This window comes from Arvicola amphibius, chromosome 7, assembly GCF_903992535.2.
Source record: "Arvicola amphibius chromosome 7, mArvAmp1.2, whole genome shotgun sequence".
NCBI lineage: Eukaryota > Metazoa > Chordata > Mammalia > Rodentia > Cricetidae > Arvicola > Arvicola amphibius.
Window position 1 is genome coordinate 76,283,514 of NC_052053.1, and position 24,096 is coordinate 76,307,609.

The window sequence follows — 24,096 nt, forward strand, 5'->3', positions numbered from 1 at the left end:
GAACAGGTGAAGAAAATCCCGGATCGGATTGGTAGACCCTCTAGGCATGGACACAGTATTCCCGCCCTCTTGTACTTTAGGTTTGTGACTCGTAGCGGTGAGATTCGTCCTCAGCCTTGGTTCCCCTTCTGCTGTGTGGCGGGGCTCCGGGCGGGGCTCGGGCGGGTCCGTAAGGGGGCGGGGCAGTCGCGGTGTCCCCCGCCCCGGCCCGGCCCGGCCCCGCCCCGCCCCGGAGCCGCCAGGGACGCAGGGCGCAGGAGGGACTTGGCCCAGCAGCCCGCGGCGCCGCGCTCCGCAAGCTCAGGGCACGGTGAGTGCGGTCAGGGAGGCGGGAGGCCGCTCCGGTTCGGGGAGGGTCGCGTCAGGGTCCCCAGCGCACCCCTGTCCTGACGCGTCCCAGGAGATCGGCGCCGCGGGAAGTCTGGGGACCCCGGGAGGAGCGCGGGGGTGGCGGCCAGCGTGACAGCTGCGGGCGGGCGGGGCTTTGGTTCAAATGCAACCGCTTCACCCGCTGCGAAATCCTGGCACCCTAGAGACTCGGCGGCAAAACGCCGCAGTGCCTGGGGTAGCGCGTCCTGGGGGCCAGGTGTCTTCCCTCTTTACCTCTAGAGGCCGGAAGACTTGCTAATGCGCTCTCATGTCCCAGGGGCCCGGAAAGTCCCCTTCTGGGGACCACGAGCTCGAGCAGGAGAGCCTGAGAGAGCACAGAGAGGAAGGGAAGTCCCACCCGGTGCGCTTCGTTTCCTTTCCTTCTGCCACCTACCTCGCTGGGCGAGCGGCACAGTCTCGCTGATCCCCCTCCTACCTCTCTAACGGAGGGAACTAGATGTTGGCTTCATTTGAAGTCAGTCGATCTGGAGAGCGATCCCAGGCCGGGTGTCTCACACAGCCTGGCTGGCCCGTGCTTCAAAACTGTTCCAAGGGTTGTAACATTTAATCTCTGGCTCTGGGACACTTTCCCAGTGTCTTAGAGACCTGCTTCATCTCTGTAAGGATGTCTTCTTTCTAGAATGAGTAGGTAAAGTATGCTTGTGGGGTGGTTTTAGTGCCACGGAGGGCACACGTCGTACCTCATGTGTGGGAAAAAGCGACTCGTCTTCTTGGCGGGGAACTGTGTGTCACACTGGCTCTGTAACCGAACTGGACAGCCCCTTTCATCTACCCCGAAAAGAAGAAACACGTTGAGAAAGGGGGCGTGACCTGCTCAAGGCGGCACAACCAGGATCCACGTTGCACGGGAACTTGGCTCTATGAAAGGGCTTAGCTTTGCCTCTTGCTGGGGGGAGTAGGGGAAGAGGGAGGGAGAGCCGATCTCTCACAGAGGTCAGGAGCTAGGAGGCAGGAAGGTGCATCTGTGCCAACGGACTGTTTTGCTTGCTTTCCTATGAACTGTGCTCTGGACCGACACTCCGACACGTGGGCTGGCATATTCCCTCTGGCCTGCTGACAGTTACAGCTGAGCCAAGCTGCTCCCCGGGAGCCAGAGAGGCCCCTCTGGGGGTGGCTGTGTAGGAATGTACCAGGAGGCCTTATTTCTGGAGTCACTGAGGGAGGGATGCGAACCCAGGATCGTTTATCTCCTCAGTCCTGAAAAGATCTCAGGGTGTGGCAGAGTTGTTCTGTCTCCATGGGAACAGCTGTTTACCCTCCTTGGGGGCTTTGCATGTTTTGGAGTGACTATGGACCCAGCCCTGCCTGGAGAGCCCCTTTGCCTAATGATAGAGACCTGTGGTTGTTGAGGGATCCTGGTATGGCCACTCTGGAAGGCATGACTGGGCAGGGGGACCATTGCCTCCAAAGGTCCCTGGAGTCTGTAAGCCCAGAGGCCTCTGGTCTCCTGTGTCATCTTGCTGTAAGGGATGGGGGTGACCAAATCAGATGCCACTTTGGCCTCACCTAAGTATACGGCCTTAGGCTGGTCATTTCACTTGTCAGTTTCAGAAAAGGGGGCACCCCAGCTCCCCATAGTCCCTTTGTCATGAGGTATTATGAGCAGTAGGCGAGATATTCACAGTGTTTCCTGGGGTGTGGATGGATGTAGCAAAGGTGTGTGTGTGTGTGTGTGTGTGCGCGCGCGCGCGCGCGCGCGCGCGTTGATCAGGATACCCAAGGGCTCTGCTATGCCTCTTTCCTCTTTGTCTTAATTTCCCCAAATCTGTCTGAATCACTCCCCTGGGGTCCTCTCACTATTGGAAGCCTGTCCTTGATTCTGGGAGGAGGGAGACCAGAGAGAATTTATAGGGCATTCAGGTGTGGCTGTGGAGTCTTAGGATTAATGTGTCCTGTTGTTTACTTCCTGTGTCCCTGGCGAGAGGCAAGGATGCCATTACTGGCAACTACAGATAAGGGACCGATAGTGCTATTCCCTGGCTGTGTCCCAGGGTTTGGACTGCAGGCAGACCTTTGAGTCGCCGGTCGTGTTTGAACTCTAGACCTTTGACTCAATGTTGTTCATTACTTTACACCTCCTATATTGGACAGTCCAAGGACAATGTTGTATGCTAGCCACTGGGGAAACTGCAGATCAGGCAGGTCCCAGTCACCATCAAGACATTGATGGGAAGAAATGAAAAAATGGATTGTGACCACCCCCACTCCCTTGTAACACCACTTTGTTTTAGTGCCAAGACAGGACCCAGGAGGAACAGATTTCTGTAAGGGATATGACACCTCCCAACCTCAGGATTCTTAACTTTGGGCTTCGTAACCATTCCTGAGACCGTGCAGCTGGGAATCGGATAGGAAAAGGTCTCCAAATCCAGAGCCCTGATTTCATCTCTAAGAGGATGCCACCCCCTTCCGGTTGCTGAGAAAAGAAGTCAGGGTGATGCTTGGGGGAGCCTACCAGAGGCAGCAGTCCAGGCCCATACTCTTGCTTGTCTTCCTACTGCCCTTAGGACATAGTGTCACTGGGACCCCACTCTGCCAGGTGTCCAAACTGCAGATGCCTAGCATCTTCTTAGTCCAGCAGGGAGCTGCTGAGGAAACTTGAAACTCTAGGATGACGGTGAGCTGAATGAAGGGCATCCCTAAGAAGTGTGGGAATAGAGTTCCTTAACCGGAAATCACGTGCCACCATGGCGTGATAAGGAGCAGGACTAGAAGAATGTTGGCCCTTAGGAAAGAGGTCACTTTTCAATCTTTTGCTAAGCATTTGTACAGGTCCTAATTTATACAGTATTTGTGTCTATCCTAATTTACACATGAAGCTTTTTTTTTTTTAAAGAGAGAGGGTCTCTTATAAACTAGGGTGCCCTGGAGTAGATAGACAGCTAAGGAGGACCTTGAACTCCTGTCTCTACCTCCCCTTCCTAGAATCTCAGGTGTGTGTTACTCCTGAATGCCATGCAAGCACCCCGCCCACTGAGCTACATTCTTGTTTATTTTGAGACAGCGTCTTGATATGTAGATGGAGCAGGCTTTGAACTCGTGATCCCCCTGCTGCAGCTCTATAGTGCTGGGGCTGTAGACATGCCTTGACACATCAGTGTAAGGAGGTGTATAAAAGACAAAAGGGCAAGCGGTGTTAATATAAACCATTGTGGCTGTGGGGGACAACGTGAGAGATGAGCCTGCTCCCTCCTCTGTTCTTTTTCTTCAACCCAGTGCAGGCCTTGTGTGTATATATATTTAAAAAGTGTAAAGAACGTTTATCACAGCTTCTGTTGTATGTAAATGCACGTGCATGCCGTGGCCCACATATGAAAGAACAACTTTCAGGACTTGGTTCTTTCCTTCCACCATGTGGGGCTGGGGGATGGAACTCAAGTTCTCAGGCTTGCCTTAAGTGCTTTAGCCAAGCCATCTCCATGTATATTTTAAAGTATTTTCATATTCCATCATTACAAATAGGAGCTTTACTGCCCATTACATCAAATCTTACATAGTATAAAAAACTGCAAGATAATAAGCATGTTCTGAGTCTTTTAGAAAATTATTCACTGGACTCAAATGTTCATCTGGCTGGGTTTAAAAGAACAAACAATCCCTTGTGTGACACATGAGTTCCCTTTATTGCGGGGACACAGTCTCCCTCTCCATTTGTCCTGCAACACCTGGCAGTGGCACAGCTGGGAATCTCAAAATAAAAACAGAATGTCTTCAAGTTCTGGCCTAATGATTTGCGTTTCCAAATCACGAATCGTGACATTTTTTGAGCTGGGAGGGACCTCAGGTCACCTGGTCCAGTTTGCTGGTTTAACAACCCAGAGAAATGCCCTGGCCAAGGTCAACATAGGACTCGAATGTACATACGGAGGACAGTGCACAATGGCTAGCCACACCTGTGCGTGACTCTCATGGGGATACCACCTGTCACGCTAGCCTGTCGCCCTGGGACTGCAGCCGCCTCCTAAGGGCAGGCAGGGAGGCACAGGTGTCGGGTCAGAGATGACATTGATTTGACTGAAGATGTTGGGGGAGCCATAGCGAGCAAGGTGACTCATGAGCAGAAACCTCACCAAAGGCGGTACACGAGCTTGGCTGAGAGTCCTGTTTCCGAGTCCACTAAGGCAGCTGCTCTTTCTCCTCCTATTTGATAATTCATTCCCAGACTGCACAATGTTCTGGGTATGGTCAGTCCTGGTTTGCTGTTGCCGGGGAAACAGGTTCACAGAGGTGGGCGATTTCCTCCAAATCCCGCTGCAGGTGAGGGTAGGGCAAGAGAACCCGCAGCGAGATCTGAGAAGATGGCTGTTTTGTTTTCTCATGTGCTGGGCTCTGAACACATTGTTTTCACTGCCAAGAAGCAGAAAGTCTGGCCAGCCCAGCCTGGCAGGCCACAGGGAAGTGGCCTTGTAGAAGACAGATGGGCGGGGTCCTTGTAGCTGTCATGCTGCAGGACTCTCTGAGCTGACAGCTCCCGCCTGGCCACACTGCCCCACGCACAGAACATGCAGTCTGCAGGACAGAGGCAGGGTGCACCTGAGGTCTGCTTGGTTTTGTCCCGGTGTGTCTGGGGCACCCTCAGATTCCTAGCAACCTTCTCTGTTCCCACCGGAAGGTGTTCTTCCTGCCTGCCCGCTGGAGAGGTACCTGTGTGCTTATGTTTCCTAGGAACCTTATGCATAAGGTATTCTTAGTGCCCCTGTGCTTTGAACACAGGAGGTCAGGTCAGAGAGAGAGAGAGAGAGAGAGAGAGAGAGAGAGAGAGAGAGAGAGAGAGAGAGAGAGAGAGAGAGAGAGAGAGAGAGAGAGAATGTATGGAATGTAGGGGCCAGACATCAACCTGGGAAGTTGTTCCATAGGAGCTGGCCACCTTGGTTTTTAGACAGGATATTTCACTGACCTGAAGTGGGCCTGGCTGGCCAAGAAGCCCGAGCATTCTTTCTGTCTCTGCCTCCTCCCAGGGTTATTCCTGACTGCTGCACACCCAGCACTGGGGTTAGCAAGTGTGTGCCACCAAACATCTCTTGGAAAAATGTGGGTTTCAGGGATCACATTCAGGTCATCATGCCAGCAAAGCAAGCAATTTACCGTTGAAGCCAGCTTCCCAGCCTGACTGGCTCAAGTCTTTTGGTCCTCAGGGTCAGCGATGAACCTCCTGACTCCCACCCCGTGCCCTCTCTTTCACACACCTTCCCTAGTACTCTGCAGTACTCTGCGCCATTGCTGACGGTAGGTGGTGTGACGTCATGGCCACATGAAGATGGGCAGGTTGGTTTACTGGGTTAGGCTCCAGCCATCAGCACTGAGCTGGGAGTGGTGGGACTCCAATTAAGCCTCAGGTTTTATGTAAGCTCTGAAATGGCTGAACCCCTCCCAAGAAACATTTACTAGAATAATACCATAGCCTGACTCACTGAGTCTGCCTCTCTCCTCCTTGATGGGAGGAGCTAACATTTGACCTTCGCCCCTCTTAGCTGCCTGCCTTGAAGGTGGGAGGCTCTACTTAGCTCTTTGAGGAGTTTGCTCACTTGGAAGCCTAGCAATATGTGTTTGGGGGACCTGAGATTTGCCTCTGCAGTGTGCCACCCACCCAGAAAGGAATAGATTTCTTAGGCTTCTCTCCCTTTCCCTGAGTGTTGGGTCTGCCCTCCTTCCTGCCCCCAGGGCTGCATTTGGGTCCCACAAAGCCCCACATTCATTCTGACCACCTGTGGCAACCAATTACTTCTGCCAGCTTCCCTTCTCCTGCCATTCCTCCACCACGTGGTAGACATCGCCTCCTAGAAGATTCCATCAGGTTATGATTTCTGTTTTCTGTTCTTTTGTACATTGTTATTGATATTTAATCAATGGTCTGGCTTCCCACCTGCCTGTCGCCCATTCATCTTCACAGCTCGCTGGTGGCCCAGAGAGAGGCAATTATTCTTATGTCTTAGACCCAAGGCTTTCCGGCCTAAATCAGACCTGACGAATGCTAAGGGAACACATGCTCCGGGCTGGGGAATGAAGTGGGAGGGGCAGACCCTAATGTTTCCAGGCTCCTCAGAACCTCCGTGAGCCCTGGAGGGAAGACAAGATAAGCCGTGACACCTGTCTTCATCCCTCACTACCCATGTCACTGGGGTCTGTCTGCTGTCTGCGCTGGGAGCTCTGAAGCTCAGCACTGGAACTTTGACAGTGTCTTGACCTCACTGGTGGGGCACACCCAACTCCTCTCCTTTGCTGGGAGCCCCCACCCCTGCCTTTCCATTTGGGTCTCAGAGCCTGGTTCTGGTCCCCGAGAGAGCTCTCTGTCCACACAGTAGCCTTCCAGCACTCACCAGCAAGGTCTGTTTTATCACTGGGTCTCTGTCATCTCAGCACTGAGCACTGTTTGAAATGGGAGCTCCCGGCCCACAGCTGTGTTTATTGTCTATCTCCGCTACAGGAACTTGAGTGACACAGGGCAGGGACCGACACCAGCCAGCTTTGCGACTCCGTATATAGTTTCCCTCTGGCATCTCCAGAAGGCTGGTTCCAGGAACCCTGAGGATACTGGTTGAGTTGTTACAGAATCCCTGTGGGAACAACTTAAAGAAGGGAGGGTTTATCTTGGCTGGGGGTTGGAGGGTACAGTCTGTTATTGGCAGGGAAGGCGTGGCATGCTTGGCTTGCCTTCTCCTTTTCCCCTTTTAATTCAGCTCAGAACCCTAGTCCGTGAGTGCTGCTGCTCATCCTTAGGGATCTTCCTCCTCAGGTAGACCTTTTTGGGAACACCTTTTTAGCCACAGAGGTTCGTTGCCATAGCGATTCTACATCCAGTCATGTGGATACGAGTAACTATAACAGACACCAGATTGATGACACGCAGACCTGTCTATAAAACATGCCCTTGTGTAATTTCATATAAAATACACACAACTTCCCCCCTTTTCTTTCCTTTTATTTTTAAAAAGGATTTATTTAATGTACATTTGGGGTTTTGCCTACATATATGTCTGTATGAGGGTGTCAGATCTCCCCTGGAACTGGAGTTACAGACAGTTGTGAACTGCCATTTGGGTGCTGGGAATTGAACTCGGGTCCTTTGGAAGAGCAGCCAGTGCTCTTAACTGCTGAGCCATCTCTCCAGCCTGCCTGCCTCCCCCCCCCCCCCCCGCTTTTCTTTTTAGTGTGCTTCTGTTTGCTCTTAGACAGGGTCTCTATCTAAAAGCCAAACCTGTCTAGAACTTGAAATTCTCCTGCCTCAGACTTCAAGTGCTAGAATTACAGGCAAGCAGCACTTATTCCCAGTTCTTAATGTAGAGCTCAGGCTGACCTGGAACTCACTGGAATCCTCCTGCCTCAGTTCCCTAGGGCTGGGATTATAGCATGAACCATCACACCGGCTCTCATGATCTTGAAATCTTCTCTAGGTTACTTACACTCCCAACCCAAGGTAGATGCCACATGACTTGTTCCTAGGCTGTGTATTTAGGGAAAAATAAAAAGTAAGTCCACTCTGGACAAATGCAAGTGTTTTCTGTCTGTCTGGTTGCATCCTTGACTGTAGACTGAACGATTGACTATGCCTGCGGATTGCAGTGATGGACGGGCTGGGTCACGTAGGAGATTTCCGGCCCCATCTGCCATGACAGCCAGCCTCTCGCGGGCACTTGCTGCGGGCCAGTGTTGCACACTGTGTTCTTTACCGCTTCTCCTCATCCCATGGCACTTCAGAGAGGTGTGCTGACGCTATCCCTGCTGGACAGAGGGTTAAATAACCCGCCCTTGTCATCGTCAGGTGCCAGCGGAGTTAGGGCTTGAATAGAGGTGCCGGGATCCAGGCATCACAGTTTGATTGTGAAAGCGTAGGGCAAACCTACCTAGACTTCAGCCTTCCAGCCGGGCAGCTCCTCTGGAGCTCCAGGGCCTCTCCTACCCCAAGCCCATCCTCAGAGGAAATCCTTTCCCCCAAGACCATGCATGGGCCCAGGAATGCCACAGGTCCCCCAGAGCAAGAGCCCCACCCTGGAGCACCCTCCCTGGTCCCGCCCTCTTTTTCTCCAGAACTCCACTTGCAACTTGTTGGTTAGCCATTGAGACTTGCTGACCACAGGGTGGAGGTTGTAGTTGGGCACGTGAGCCAGTTGAGCTTGCCAGGTTAAACGGCTGGTCGTTCACCTAGCACCAGGCAGCCAGCCTGATTGTGTAATTTGCTTGCTTGTCTATTTATGGACTTTAAACTCCAACTTTTTTTGGGAATGATTTTAAGGAATAAGGAATGGATTCAATTTTTTTTTCCCTGGTGGCTTCTCTTATTTCTGCTTCTTCTCTCTGGGTAAAACCACCCAGATGCCCAGGCTGGCTACTCCTGGGCAAAGTTTTGGCTTCAGTAAAGAGGACCGAGGAAGGCCCTGTGAGTTCCTGTGCCTGTCACCCACAGGAAGCAGCAAGGTTAGTCATGAAGCTCCTAGCAGGAGCTGGCTGTGGTCTGGAAGCCAGAGAGACACGTGTTTGTGGCTGGGATCTGGGCTCTTCCGCCCTGTAACCCACGCACCCTGGACAACTACATTCCACCAATGTACTTGACCTTGGCTGAGATGGAATGGGTAGCAAGATGCCAGGGACGCGCCGCTGCTCCGTGGGAACAGTTTGATGGGTAAGAAGGGTGCTCTAAACATAGGCCACCCCAGCTGGTGAGAACCTGGAGGGAGGAAGCTCAGGGCTGGGCAGGCCAGAAAGCCTTTAAGCTACACACACACACACACACACACACACACACACACACACGCTCATGTGTATATATCATAATGTGCAGGGGACAGCTGAGGAACCTCTCTGGAGTTTCCACCGTATGGATCCGGAGAATGGAACTCAGGTAACCACCTTGGTGGCAGGCCCTCTTCCTTACCTGCCGAAGTCATCTAGCTGATGAGCAGGCCTTTTCATTTCACCCAAGAGCAGTCTCTCTGAGCCTTAACTCCCTCTTTTAGGGAGAGAGGGGAGGGAGGGGCTCCTTTTATCATCTTAATGGGTCTGTGTGGTGAACCCTCCCACCCCAAGGAGTCCGGGTGTGTTCGGTCACCCCACAGAGCAAAGTATTTCTTACATCATTTCTCTAGGCAAAGGTCAGTTCCATTTTCTATTTAGTCAGCCTCTTTCTATTTATTCCTGGGCCTGAGGTACAGGGTGACAGACCTGCCAGCACCCCGATTCTCTCTCACTGACAGTATATCTTGGCCGTCTCATAACCTTCTTGTACAGGGCTAACTCACCTATCCAAGGAGCTGGCCACGCCTTCCCCGATCCCTGAGCATCCATCCTCCCGGGGTACTCCTCCCCTTTTCCTGGGTGCTCCCAGATGGGGAGGACAGGCTGCAGGAAGCTGAGCAGTTTTGTCTCCTCTACCCAGGGTACCTGTGCCGAGTTGAGCTGGCACAGCTGCTGGTGACTCTGCCCTCGGCTCAGGTGACAGGATGCAAGCTACAAACCCCAATTGCGGTTGCCGTTTTCTCTTGCGTAGTTAACCTTTGTGTGTGACCCAGCATGGTAGGACCTGCTGTCTGACCTCCATCCTTGATTCTCCTGGTTCTCAGTGTAGAACTCAGAGTAGGGAAGAGCTCCCAACCAAGGACATTGCAGGACTGACCCAGAAACTGGGTATCAGGGGCTCAGAGCACTGGTGTGTAGACAAGGACAACCTTGACCTTCTGACCCCCCTCCTCCAATACCCCCCTCCCTGCTTCCACCTCCAGAGTGGTGGGATTACAAGAATGTGCCACCACCACACCTGGTATAGGGCGTGCTGGGAATTGAGCCCAGGGCTGTGTGTCTGCTAGATAAGCCCTCTGCTAGCTGGGCCACCCCTCTGGCCCTTTCTGGTCTTTCTAACAGTCCTGATTATAGGATACTTTCATGGTCACTTGGGTTGCTAATGGGCCAGCAGAATTAGCAATCTCTGGAAGTGAGGTTGCTTCTTTGTTTCTTTTGAACACTCCCAAGCAATTCTGATGAGTGGGAATAGTTGAGAGTCCTGAGTGAGCCTGGGACAGCCTGGGACACTTCAGGGTGGCACTAATTTGTCCTCTTTCCATCACTCCTCTCTGTCAAGAAGCAGGTTTCCGTGCAAACTAGAGACAGCATCCAGAGAGAGGTACTATCCCCAGCCCATTGATTTCTTAGGATGTGTAATAGATATGCCATTGGTCCTGCTTCCCTATTTGAGGCAAAGATAAAAAGTTTCCTTTCAGAATGAACTTAAGTCAGGAGGGACTGAAGGCACAATCTACACTTTTGTGGTCAGCTCCATTCATCCCTTTGAGACACGCTTGCAGGGCAGCCCTGCAGCGTGCTGGGATGCCGAGTGTGTGCTTGTCCAGGCGTGTCCTGTGTACAAGTGGCCAAAGGGTGGGGCCAATGCCCTGGAGCAGCCCTCACCTCAGGTGATGATAGCCCAGGACTCTGCAGAGAGCTGGGACACAAGGGTGAGTGGCTGCGGGTTAACAAAGGGGTTTCCTAGGCTGGCTTTAGTCAGCCCTCGGTACTGGTGTGGAGATTTCTCTCAGTACTGCGTGTTGCCTCTTATCCAGAGCATTCTGAGATGTTTCTATCTGGTCCTCAGAATCTTTTCCTGGAGTCACCATTGCCCTATAAATTTGGTGAATATATTACAGGACTTCGGTGTCCACGGGTGCCCAGGACCTCCCTGGCACATGGGCAAACTGGTCATTCAGGAGCCCTGAGTCAGGAGGTAGCCCTGCTGCTTGACAGGATTGCATGTGGGTTACACCTGTAATCCCTGTGTTTAGGAAGACCGAGAAAGGAACATTGCCGTGAATTTGAGTCCAGCCACAGTAGTCTGAAGTAGGTTTTAGTGCTGTCTGCTGATTGTCTAGGGGCCTGAGGTGAGGTAACTCAATTACTCATTTATTCAGCAAATATCCAGCTCTTTGGGAACAATGCCCTTGCAGGGCCCTGCAGGAGATTACATCCAATTGATCTGGGAGCTTGCTGACGGGCTTAATTTAATCAGCTTCTTTACCCTGGGGTGGGAGAGCTCTCATAACTCTGTCCTGCTGGGCCTCACATTCTTGGAGGACCAGTGTTGTGGAGGAGCCTCCCCAGCTGCCACAGCGGGGGGGACGGCTCCAGACTGAGGGGACTGCTCCACAGAGTTCCGGCCTACAGACAAACATTTGGGAAGGATTTTTTTTTTTTTTTTTTTTTTTTTTTTTTTTTTTTTTTTTTGGTTTTTCGAGACAGGGTTTCCCTGTAGTTTCTAGAGCCTGGCCTGGAACTAGCTCTTGTAGACCAGGCTGGCCTTGAACTCACAGAGATCTGCCTGCCTCTGCCTCAAGGATTATGTTTTTTTCTGAGTTTCTTCTGGACAAGTGAAGAAGGTTCTAGAAGGGACAGGATTCTGGGGTGGTCATTTGGGAGAATGGTGTCCCCCAAGTGTTGTGAAACACAGAGGAGATGATCCTCTTACCAGCTTGAACCCTGGTGTTTTTTATTGTAAAATTCAACATCAATTTTATTTTTAATTTTTATGTAGTCGTTGTATTTATTTTTAAGTCTTGCTATGGCTGTGTAGTCCTGGCCTGGTAATTGCTTTACAGTCCGGGCTGGTCTTAGCCTTGTGGCATTTCTCCTGCCTCGGCCTCCTTAGTGCTGGATTTCAGGCGTGTACACCAGGCACTGCTAGCTTTGGTTTTCCTTTGTGTGTGTGTGTGTGTGTGTGTGTGTGTGTGTGTCGGGGTGGGGGTGGATGTGTCCTCCCTCTTGCTGATGCTCAGTTCACTGGGTGTGTGTTTGCTGGGCAGTGTCACTCTGAGTGTCAAAGCTGGGCTGGGAGGAGGCCTCAGGAGATGACACTCTAGCCCAGGAGGCAATGACTGACCAGAAGCTGCTGTCTTTAGAAGCAGAATGACCTGAGCCAGGGTCTTCTATATCCAGTATAGAGACACCTAGACATTGGTCCCTGGTGAGAGCCTCCCTTGTGGTCCCCAGGAGAAGCTGCTTGGTTCCTGGCTGCCTCTGAGAGCCCGTGCGTGCACGTGCGCGCGCGCGCACACACACACACACGTACACACACAGGCTGTAGGACGCTGTTAGTGGCTGCGGGAAGGGGAGGAGGACCTTGGGAAGGGACATGAAAGTGGAAGTAAGCCTACAGCTGTCCTCAGTTTGCCTCAGAGGGAATATTTACCTGAGCTCAGTATCCAAAAAGTGCCCACCAGACCAGCACCAATGGATCATTCGAGGTCATTGCTGCCACCCTGATGGTGGAGGTCACCTCAGGTCACCCCTGCTGTTCTGACTGGGGATGGATATGAGGGGGTATTGCCTCCCCTTGGGCCTCCTTGTTCTAGAAGTCGCGAAGGTCCTGTCCCTCAGTCTGCTGAGAAGGAGGAAACGTCATTGTCCTGGGGCCAACACTGCCCGTCCGGAACTGCACATTTAATAATTGTTATCTCTGTGAATGTGCAGATGTGTGGGCTAGACGGGCATCCTTAGTTCCTCCTTGCTGGAGATAAGTGACTTTGAAGCAAATTCGTGCCTTGCACGTCATAGCTCCCTCTCTGTAGGAGCCTTTTCCCTAGCCACCCCACTGTCCTTCCAGAGGTGCAGCCACCCTGTCCCTTGTCTCCCCTCCCCTGAGCAGAATCCTCTCCCCACAGAGTCCCCTCTGCACCAAACCAGGCTCAACCTCTCTCTGGGGCTGCTTTGAGCATAGGGGATCCTCAGCATGGTGCAGGGCAGCAGGGAAGCCCTTCGAGGCTGTCTCTAAAGAATGAATGAAGCTCACTTTCCCAGTGGAGATTCTTTGCATACAGATGTCCTGCGTGCTAGGCACTGTCATGGGTGGGGGGACTGAGTGATGAGCAAGACTGGAAAAGTTGTGGTTGCCCTGGAATTGATATTCTAGAAGGAACTAGAGTTCAGAGATGTCCTTCTTTTTTTTTTTTTTGTCTGTGTATATGTCTGTCTGTCTGTGTAGGTTATGTCAATCTTGTGTGTCATTCCATCTTGGTTTTTGAGACAGGGTCTCTAACTGGCCTGGAGCTTGCCTAGTAGGCTGCGTGACCAGGAGACCATCCTGTCTCTACCTCCTTATCGCTGGGATTATGGTTATGTTACCATACCCAGCTTTTTATGTGGATTTAGGGAATGGTGCTTGTCTTAGTTAGGGTTTCTGTTGCTGTGAAGAGACACCATGACCAACTCTTATAAGGGAAAACATTTAATTGGGGCTGGTTTACAGTTCAGAGGTTTAGTCCATCGTTGTCATGGCAGGGAGCATGGCAGTGCACAGGGAGACATGGAGAGGTAACAGAGAGTTCTACACCTAGATCAGCAGGAAGAGAGGCACAACGGAGTTGGCTTGAGCATTAGAAACAACACCCTTTCCCCCCCTGCAGTGACTTATTTCCTCCCGTCAGGGCCACACCTCCTCTGACAAGGCCATTTGTCCTAATCCTTTCAAATAATGCCACTCCCTGTGAACCTATGGGGGCCATTTTCCTTCACACCACCACAGAACACAAATCTTCACTTTCGTGTGATAAGTACTCTGAAGACTTAGCTATCTCCCCAGTGTGTGTCTAGCCTTGCGACATTACACTATGATGTTGTCATTTATAAATGTTTTAGGCCATATTTGCAGCTCCTGGGATGCCTGTGGCCTGGTAATTAGTAGGTAAGTCAGTAAACAAACTTCCAGCAGATGGTAAGTGCTGCCAGGCCCAGATGCTAAGAGGGTTCAGCAGGGAAAGGTGTTTCCTTTAAAGGCCACACCACCTATGAGCTCTCGGGAACCCAGGAAGGGTAGAGAGAGCCGACTCCAGGAAACTGTCCTCTGACCTCCTCACGGGCATTGTGGCACACACACCCCTCCCCCATCACACACCCATGTGTGCTTATATGTGCCCGCATGTGTGTGCACACACATGCACACACACACACACACACACACACAAGTGATTGGGCCTGGAACCCATGCCAACAGCTTAATAACTATAGGGGAAGCAGCAAGAAGCATAGGCCCGGGCCTTCCTGTGTGATCAAAAGAATGCATCCTCCCACAAACTGGTGGCAATTTTCTCTTTGTGGGTTCACTTGGGGACCATGGCATTTGCCTTTTATGCAAAGCCTGTCAGTTTCTTCCAGGAACTCAAATCAAAGCCAGCATTGTCTAAGAGGAGAGAGAAGATAGTTTAGAAAGCCAGATGGGTTTGTGTGCACAGTGTGTGTGTGTGTGTGTGTGTGTGTGTGTGTATGCATGCTCCACCCCCCCCCCAGAGGGCTCACATGCTGACCATCCTTTCTCACCATCTAGGTGGGTGCCCTCAGCTGCTCCAGGGAGAGGCTGAGCCCTCCAGCTCCCCCTGGCTGAAGAGAGCGAGGGTGCTGGGTAAACTCTCAGCTCCGCACACAGCAGGCAGCACCCCTCTCTTCCTTGGGTCTGACTGGAAGTTCACCCAATAGCCTTCACAGAGGGAGGGGGAGGGAAAGGGAGAAAGGAGGGTCTGAGGCTGAGGCCAGTGCAGTCAGGCTTTGGAACACAAACCACTACCTAGGATCCTGGGGGAGGTTCACACTTCTACTGCCAAGGGGTTTGAAATAGTCCCCATTCTGCTGACGCTGCTAGATGACACCGTGGCCATGTGAGAAGTACATGGGAATTTCTGTCACCCAACTTGTAGCAAGACCTGCAGAGCACCGTCATGTCATGGCTGGCAGGCAGTGGGGATTTATAAATAGAATGTACCTGCTCTTGCCAGGGCTTGGGGACATCAGACTGGCCACCTGTCTATGTGAAGCCCAGGGCATGTGCCTGGGGATGGACTCGCTCCTCCCACCTCTTTGTGGCTGGGCGGAGAAGACTCAGGCCTGCCCCTCCCCCAAGGGACTGTGGGAAGGGCGAGGCAGCCCTGTGACTTGCTGTGTGACCTTGCTCAGGTTACTTCACCACTCTCTGTACCTGTCTGTGGATCTCTTGTCTATTCAAAGAGTAGGAGGAGGATTGGAGGAGCTTAGGTGCCCACCACTGCTGGACACTGGTAGACGTTCCCAGGAAGCAGTGATGTTAGCTTACAGAAACTAGGGAAGCAGGGAAAAAGGAGGGGCCCACAGATGCAGAGGCAAGGTGGGCTGAACCTGGGAGCTATTTGGGAATCCTGCTACCAGCAGCCAAGTTGGATGGAAGGCAGGCAATAGGAAGTGGGTGACAAGGGCAGAGAAGGAGAGAGAGGCTTTGCTGAGCAGCCTGGGCTTCCTGCTGTGGGGCTGTTGGAAGAACTCCACAGCTAGTTCCTCAGAAGAGTCTGCCACCCCCCCCCACACACACACACCCTGGAAGATTCTCTGAGAAACTAGCAGGTATCTGGTGTGCCTCTTGTCCATCCCTACCTTTTAGGTTCTCCCCTCCTCCACTCCCAGACTGGCCCTTTTATTGACTCAAGTGAAACCAAGTGCTCCAGGCTAGTTTATAGGACCTGAGAACCTCCAGTTTCCTCAGACTGAAAGTGAAGCCACTCACATTCCACCTAAGGAAATGAAGCACCAGAAAGGTCAATACCCTGAGGTCATATAGTCAGTAGGTGAGGAAGCCGGATTTAGTTGCCAGTCCTAGGACTTGGAAGCTGTCTGGTTTCTAGACAGCAGGCGGAGAATGTTGTGCTTGACTCTGTAACCTGTGCTGGACATCTAGGGAGCTTGAACTCACTTGCTCTGTTAACTTAAAAGCTTTCCTTTCCTTTCTTCCTTCCTTCCTTTCTTTCTTTCTTTCTTTCTTTCTTTCTTTCTTTCTTTATTAATTGTTGTTATTATTATTTTTCTGAGACAGGATTTCTCTGTGTGCCTCTGGCTGTCCTGGAATTTGCTCTGTAGATCAGGCTGGCTTCGACCTCACAGAGATCTGCCAGCCACTGCCACTTTGGTGGGCACTGCTGGAATTAATAGTGACCTCTGCCACCACTGCCCACCAAAGGCTTTTCAAATAAACAACTGGGGGCTGAGAGATGGCTTAGTCTATTGCTCTCAGAGAGCGCCTGAGTGTTCATACCTAGCAACCGTGTCTGGAGTCTCACAGTCACCTATAATTCTAGCTTCAGGGGATCTGATCTTTTCTGGTCTCCTCAGCTACCTGGGGACATGTACGCTCTTGAGCATAAGCACGTGCATACACACACACACACACACACACACACACACACACACACATCTGCTTATAATCAAGATCGATTAAAATACCTCTTTGCTTCTATCACTTTAAGGACATTTATTTGTTGTTGTTGTTGTTATTATTATCAGAGAAGAGGTGTCATATAGCCCAAGCTAGCCTTGGTCTCCTTTGTAGCTGAGGATGACCCTAGAGCAGGGCTTCAGGCTGCTACCACCAGCAGCCAGATTGCATTCTGAATGCGCTGAGGATTCCTCTGCTCTGTTGTCCAAGTTTGTTTCCATCCCCATCAGTTTCTGACGCAAGTAGGATGTGCCCAGTAGGGTTGACATTGGTGGTCCACTGGCCAGATACCACCCGCTCTAGTCAATCAGCTGTTGTTGGAACACAGCCAGCTCCTTCAGGGGTCATCTGCAGCTGCTCTCACACCCCGAGGCCGGTTCGGTGACAGAGACCACATGACCACAGGGCATATTTACTGTCTGGCCCTTTCCAGGAAAGCTGGCTGGCTGGTGCAGGATCACACAGTTCGGTTCCTCCTCTGGCTGGCGCAGGAGCACACTGTTCAGTTCCTCCTCTGACTGGCACAGGAGCACACCGTTCAGTTCCTCCTCTGGCTGGCACAGGAGCACACCGTTCGGTTCCTTCTCTGGCTGGCGCAAGAGCACACCGTTCGGTTTCTCCTCTGGCTGGCACAGAAGCCCACTGTTTGGCAGCCTGCCTCGTCTCTCAGCCCTGCTGGCCCAAATATCACATCACATTTCTTGCGGCAAATGGCCCCGAATATTCCACGGGATGGATGCCACATATTTTCCTTTCGCTGGACTAATCTGTCGCACCTCTGCTCTCCCCTCTCAACAGCGCAGGCGTTTGGTGAATGTATAATTTAACAAACACGTCGGCAGCACCCACTGTGTGCCGGCAGGGCACAGATTTAAGCATTTTACCAGTATCAGTCTTCGGGGCAGCAGCCAGCAGGTTGTAGTTGGAGGCATGGCACCCATTGACTGAGAAAGCGTTAAAGTCAGGCTTGAATTCAGGCCACCTGGCCCTGCTGTCTGACTCTGGTCAGTTATGAGGAGGGGTCCTGGGGAGTCGGCCTTTGAGAACCCCTGTGCAGGATAAACCTGGTGTACCGTTCAGGCTATAACTCAGGTGTTTCCTACTCCACCCAGCAGCCCACACCACCCAGACTTAGCTCTGTGCTAGTCTTTGTTAGCCAGGCTGCTCAGCCCAAGTGACCACAAATGGTGTTTTGTTGATTAAAATGCCCCGTGCTATACAGAAAGCAAAAACCAGCAGTGGCTCCTGATAGGGAAGGTGCCTGTGGGTCTACAGTGGCTTAGACGGGAAGGGGTGTGCTTCCCGATCTGAGGGTCCTGGGGTTCACCAGAGGTTAAGCAAAAGATAAATTCACACATGATCCAGTTAGACTGACAAATCTGAATATAGAGAGCATGACCGGACTGGAGAGATGGCTCAGCCATTAAAGGCTAGACTCACAACCAAAAATATAAGAGCATGTCCGTTCAGCAATCAGGAAAGGTTAAGGAGAGCTCAGGGTATCTCCTCTATGGAACATTCTGGAACATTTACAGTAATAACTAATTGTTAGTTATCACTGTAGCAAGCATGTTAGTTTTCCATGGGTCAGAAACCCTAGGAGGGGGGCTGGAGAGATGGCTCAGAGGTTAAGAGCATCGCATGCTCTACCAAAGGTCTTGAGTTCAATTCCCAGCAACCACATGGTGGCTCACAACCATCTGTAATGGGGTCTGGTGTCCTCTTCTGGCCTGCAGGCATAGACACAGACAGAATATTGTATACGTAATAAAAAAAAGAAACCCTAGGAGGTTCATGAACATTTTAGACATTCTCCCCGGAAGAGAAACATGCCAAAACGCTACTTAGAGTGACGGCTGGACCTGGCACCTGGTGACCCCTCCAGAAGCCCAACAATGATCCATCTTGGAAAAGCGATATTATTGAGCACTTCTAAAGGACATTTATATTCTGGTGGTGGGTCCCTGAAGGTTGTGTCTCAGACTGGAGATGTGGGGCACAGGTGTGGGGAGTCCTCAGAACAGGTGCTCTTTTTCCCGTAGAGGGAAGAAGCTGAGTGGTCGGGTCAGGGTCAGCTGAGAGCAGGGCTCTGTTGTTGGGGTGACAGGATCCTACTTGTTCACCTCTGTGATCTCTGGCCCCCCAGCCTTGAGTGGGCGTTGAAATGTGATTCATCATCAGATGAATTTGGCGTCTCCCAAGCTTAGGAGAAAAGAGATGCTGACCATGGTACCCGTGGGAAGATGAGAGGCTCAGCACCCAGGTGACTACTCAGGGATACAGTGTCTCCACCGGTCCTTGTATGTGGGATGAAAGGGCCACGCTCAGTGTTGCTTAGCTGTCGTCCTAGGCCAGGCCAATGCCCCTGTAGACTCATGGGCAGCCATGTACTTTGGGACTACTTGAGGGAGGCTCACCAGGCCCAGCAGCTCTAAGTCCAAGCCATGTATGCTGTCATGCTTGTCTCTACATCAGGGACAGATACTCACAGGGACAGGGCAGCCCGATGGGGCTAAGCTGCCACCTTGTCTATCTCTGCAGCCTTCTGGGTGAGAGGGGAAGCCCTGCTCTGACTCAAAAAGGAAGCCCCCCTGCATTGCCTGTGACTCACTTCCGCATGTGGGTTACCGATTCACTGCTTGGCACCGTTGCTGGCAACAGACACACACGGACCCGTTTCCGAGTCAGGATCGCAGTGACTAACTGGTCTGGGAAGGAGAGCTGGCCTCTCTGAGCCTCGTTTCTCCATCTGGAAGGTTGAGGGTTACTCAAGCCCTGGTAGTCAGTGAGCTTGTCAGTGTGCACACACGTGACTGTTGCTAGGCTGGCAACAGCAAGAGCTTGCTATTGTAACTGGAACTTGTAACATTTTATCCAAACTATAGGATCCTCCTCTGACATACATAGATGACCTTGACAGGGCAATTGTAGGTCAGTGATGATCATGAGAGCATGCAGAGTGTGGCTGGGCAGTTTTCTTTTATGCATTTATCTATTTATTTACTGTGTGTATTTTTGTGTGTTGTGTGTGTGTGGTATGCTCACACTCATGCATTCCATAGCATGTATGTAGAGATCAGAGGACAGCTGTGAAAAATAGCTCTCTCTTTTCCCTCTGTGGGCTCTGGGGATCAAACTTAGAGTATTTGGTGGCAAGTGTGTTTGGAGCCATCTTTTTGTTTGTCTTGTTTTTTGAGACTGGGTCTCCCTGTGTAGACCTGGCTGTCCTGGAACTCACTGTATAGACCAGGTTGGCCTCGAATTCACAGAGATCCTCCAGCTTCTGCCTCCAGGATGCTGGGATTAAAGGCGTGCGCCACCATGCCCAGCCCTGCTAAGCCATCTTGAGGACCCACAGTTTTTAACCTCACGTAGTCTAGGCTGGCTCGTTGCGTAGCTGAGGGTGACCATGAACACCTGGTCCTCCTGCCCCTAATTGCTTTACTACATTTTGTTTCCAGCTCCTACATTTAATCCTTTGGTCACTTTGAGTTGGGGTTTGTATATGGTGTGAAGAAGGGCTCCAGCTTCGTACTATTGTCTGTAATGTCCTGCATGCTTCGTTGAAAACCTATTTTCTCCAGTGAATGCTCTTGGCACCCTTGATGGAAACTAAGAATCTGTCTGTGTCAGAGTCCTTGTTTCTTGATCTGCAGGTCTTTGTGAAGAACTAGAACACCGCCCCCCAGAGAGGCCCAGGCTTCTTTTATGCCACAATTGAATCCTAGCTGTAGCTCTACCCCTATTACACTGTCCTGTGAGCCTGGCAAGTTAGATGTGGGTGGCACACCAGTACTCCCAGCGCTCTGGGAGATGGAAGCAGATCTATCTCCAGTCTGAAGCTAGCCTTGGCTACATAGAGGTCATCTCAAAATAAGATCCCAGGGTGACTCTCTTGACTAGACTCCAGCCCAGCTAGAGAGGATTTCCATGTGACGTGAATGAGGGATTACCCAGAACTTTCCTCTTCTTGGCTTGTTAGGGGCTTTATTGTGCCGTGAAGACCTACCTTGCAGCCTGAGACCTGGAACCACAGTCAGACCTGGGGTGGTCGCAGCCTGGCTGTGGGAGGCGATGTCAGTGTGAGTGAGTGCTCACTGGGTAAGCAGCAGCAGGCCAGCTCCTCTGTGTCACCGTACACGCATGGGGGCTTTGTGCACTGAGCAGGAGACACGTGCTGATTGATTAGCAGTCCAGGGACTAGTAGGGGCATGCTGGCTGGCCCTGTGCACTGAAGGCTGCAGATTCAGAGTAGGATGGCAACACAAGGTGCTACTAACGGGGTCACTCTGCAAATCTTGACCCAAAGGTGGGCAGATGGAAGCAAGGAACAAGGCAGACCACCATGAAGTGGACTTCTGGGAAACACTCTACCACCTGCTTCCCAGAGCTGCTGTTATTTTACTTGCCCATCAGATGGTCAACTTGACCACTACTGACCAACTGGATATTGAACAAGCAGCTAAGGGAAACTTCTAGAGCCAAACTGATCCATCCTCCATCCTGGCTCTCCAGGCATGTGAGCAGGTTATTTAACATTCCATTTCTGTATTCATAACATAGACCTAATTATAGCATCCTCCTCATGAGGATGCTTCTAGAACAGCGAGAGAGCTGTGGACAATGGCTGGAATTGTAGGGTGGAACAATGTAGCATTTAATGCAGCATTTTAAGGCCACCCTGCTGATGGTTTTCCAGCCCAGGGCTAGGACGCCTTGTAACTTGGTAACACTTAACCTTTAGAAGGTCAGAACAGAAGATGCTAATGATAGTCCTTCAGACTTGGGGCTGCAAGCATTTCCAGTTTTTCCAGTGCGTCTGTTAGAAATATGTCCTGAGGGGATTGAAGTGCCCCTTCCCCTATCAGCAACCTTTCCACCCTCAGCTCACCCATCTGGAAGGGCCTGGAAGCCAGGTGGCAAGCACTGCTCTGATTTCAGCTGTGAAGAGACTGGACTTCAGAGCTCATTGGTGGAGGGGGCTCCCCCATCTGTGACCTCAGGAAGCCCTTACTTGGGGATAAACAGAGAATTAGCTGAAGTCCATCTGGTTCTGGCCTTTTTCAGGCTTCCTGAACTGGTCGAAATTGTTTACTAAGGAATGAAATAGTAGAGAGCCCATTTTGAAGACCCACTAAGCTGCAAGAGGGGAAAGGCTCCTCTCTTCATTTTCAGTCTCGCCGTCTCTCCACACATTTCTGTGAGTACTTGCTGTTGCAGGTGTTGGAACCAGAGCAGGCCAGGGCAAGACCTCCTGTGTGTTTATAGTCTTACAGGCGCCTGGGCACACAAGCTGGGAGCTCAGAGGCCTGTGGAGCAGGTTGTTGATCTTCCGTCTTGATGCTGTTTGTGACAGCCTCAAAAACTACATGGTGGTCCAGGTCCTCTGGAGAGAGCTGCTGGGGGCCGGCAGGAGGGTGGGACCGAGCTCAGAGAGGTGCCTTTTGGAGCTCAGATTGCCCGATGCACATTGGGTGAGTCTGTTTGTTTTTCTGGCTTCACACCCTTTTGGCTGTTGGCTCAGAGTGCCTGATTTTGGCTTCAGAGAGCCAACGAGTTGGCAAGCAGCATCCCTGGACCTGGAGCAGGTTTCTCTTGGCTACCTGCTCCCCATCACACAGCTCTTCATCCTCCTGGCCTTCAGCCAGTGCCTGGCACTAGCGCACTAAGAAGCATGGCGGGTGACAGGTTTGGGCAGTGCATGGTGGAATCTCTGCGCTCAGAAGCCCAGGAAGGGTATACTGGATCACAAGTGTAAAAACATTGGTAAGATGAGGCTGGCACGGTGCCATATGTCTGTAGTGCCAGATACTCAAGAGGTTGAGCCCTGGAGTTTGAGCCGTGGGCAACATAGCAAGACCCTGTCTTGGGAAATAAGGAGTTGTGATGGGTTCGGGAGAGAAAAAGTGAGCTGATATATCTGGAGTCTCAATGGGAGATATGCAGTGAGGGGTCCGTGGTCACTGTGGTACACAGACAGTCCTTTGAGGAGGCACAGGTCTTATGGGATAGGCTCAGGAAGTGGCTAGCTGGCCGGGCAGGTCTAGTGGGTTCTGAGACTTTCCCCTTATGTAGGTAAAAATCCTGCCTGGGGAGACAGAGTTAGTTACTGAGGGTTGGGCCAGAGCTAGCTTGGCATGTGCCTCCACTCCCAGTACCAAATAGTACCAGTGAGAAGAGTGAGCACAGGGATGCTGGAGCTGGACCCCTGTGGGGACAGGATGTGACTTCCCTGATGACTCTACCTTGCTGAGTCAGGACTTCATAGGGGAGCACAGGCCAGGACTGGGGAACTGTCCTCCCAGCCCAGGTAGGCCCTTGGATATTCCTTTTGCATATTTGGCATGTGAGCGCTGTGTTTCCTGCTGAGGGGTGGACAGGACAGAACTGCTTACCCAGGATTCCCTTCTCTCCACATTGTAAGAGTGGCTCTATCTAACTTTGTCTGCTCCCCTGACCATACTTCCCAAATGGGACTCTGCTGGTGCCTTTTCCTCAGAGCTGCTTGGGAATGGGGGAGACAATTTGCTGGAGGCAGAGGCAACAAAAACTGGAGTTTAAGAGTTCTGGAAGGTCAAGGTCTGGGAGACATGGTTGCCATAGGGAGGTGACATCAGGGAGCCTTGCCGTCTTGGACAGCAGCCAGCTCCTCAGGTGACCTCCAGTGCCTCTGCGGAGCCAGAGAACAGCACTCAAGACCACTGATTACTCCACAGAATCTACTAGAAGCTTCCTGTAGTGACAGCCATTAGAGTCTGGAGATGGTACTTGGAGCCTGGCTGTGCTGTTTTCCTCCCAGGGAGGAAGTCTGCTTTGTGTTCTGGAAGAGAAATGGCTAAGGCCCTGTAGGCCAGAGTGCAGGAGCAAAGGCAGATGTGACTGAGTTCCTGTTTCTCTCCCTAGCTCATGCTTACTCAAGCCAGGCAAGGCCGGGTAGCCCCTCACATCGTACATATGATGGGGACAGCTGCACACACAGCTGGAAAAAGCCCTGTCCTTCCAGAGCCTTGGTCATCCTGAAATGCGCATTAGTAGTCGGGAATGCACACATAGGGAAGAGGCAATGGCTCAGGGAAGCCAGGCAAATGCTTGTAATCCCGGTAGTGGGGAGGTGGAGGCAGGTGGATACCAGGTCTCACTGGCTAGCCAGTCTGGCCTACTTGGAGAATTCCAGGTGGATGATTTCAAAGGGGGCAGTACCAAGGTTTTCTCTGGCCTCCATGCATACCAACTCATTCTCTCTCTCTCTCTCTCTCTCTCTCTCTCTCTCTCTCTCTCTCTCTCTCTCTCTCTCTCTCTCCCTCTCTCTCTCTCCTATTTCTGTCCTGCTCCTTTGTTTAAGTGTTTGAATATTCTACCATTCAGTGCCCACAGAGGCCAGAAGAGGGATTCCCCAGAGCTGCATTCATAGAAGGTTGTGAACCTCCATGTGGGTGCTGAGAATCTGACTCAGGTCCTCTGGAAGAGCAGCCAGTGCTCTTGACTGCTGAGTCATCTCTCCA

At 51.7% G+C, this 24,096-nt stretch overlaps 1 protein-coding gene across 1 annotated transcript in view; it reads left to right on the plus strand.

The window, feature by feature from the left end:
• Nucleotides 1-223: 223 nt before the first annotated feature.
• Nucleotides 224-24,096, plus strand: part of Syne3 (spectrin repeat containing nuclear envelope family member 3) — an 81,574-nt gene continuing 57,701 nt past the window's right edge. The window contains exon 1 of the mRNA XM_038337983.2: nucleotides 224-310. The gene's annotated coding sequence lies outside the window, so the exon portion shown is untranslated. The remainder of the gene's footprint in view (nucleotides 311-24,096) is intronic.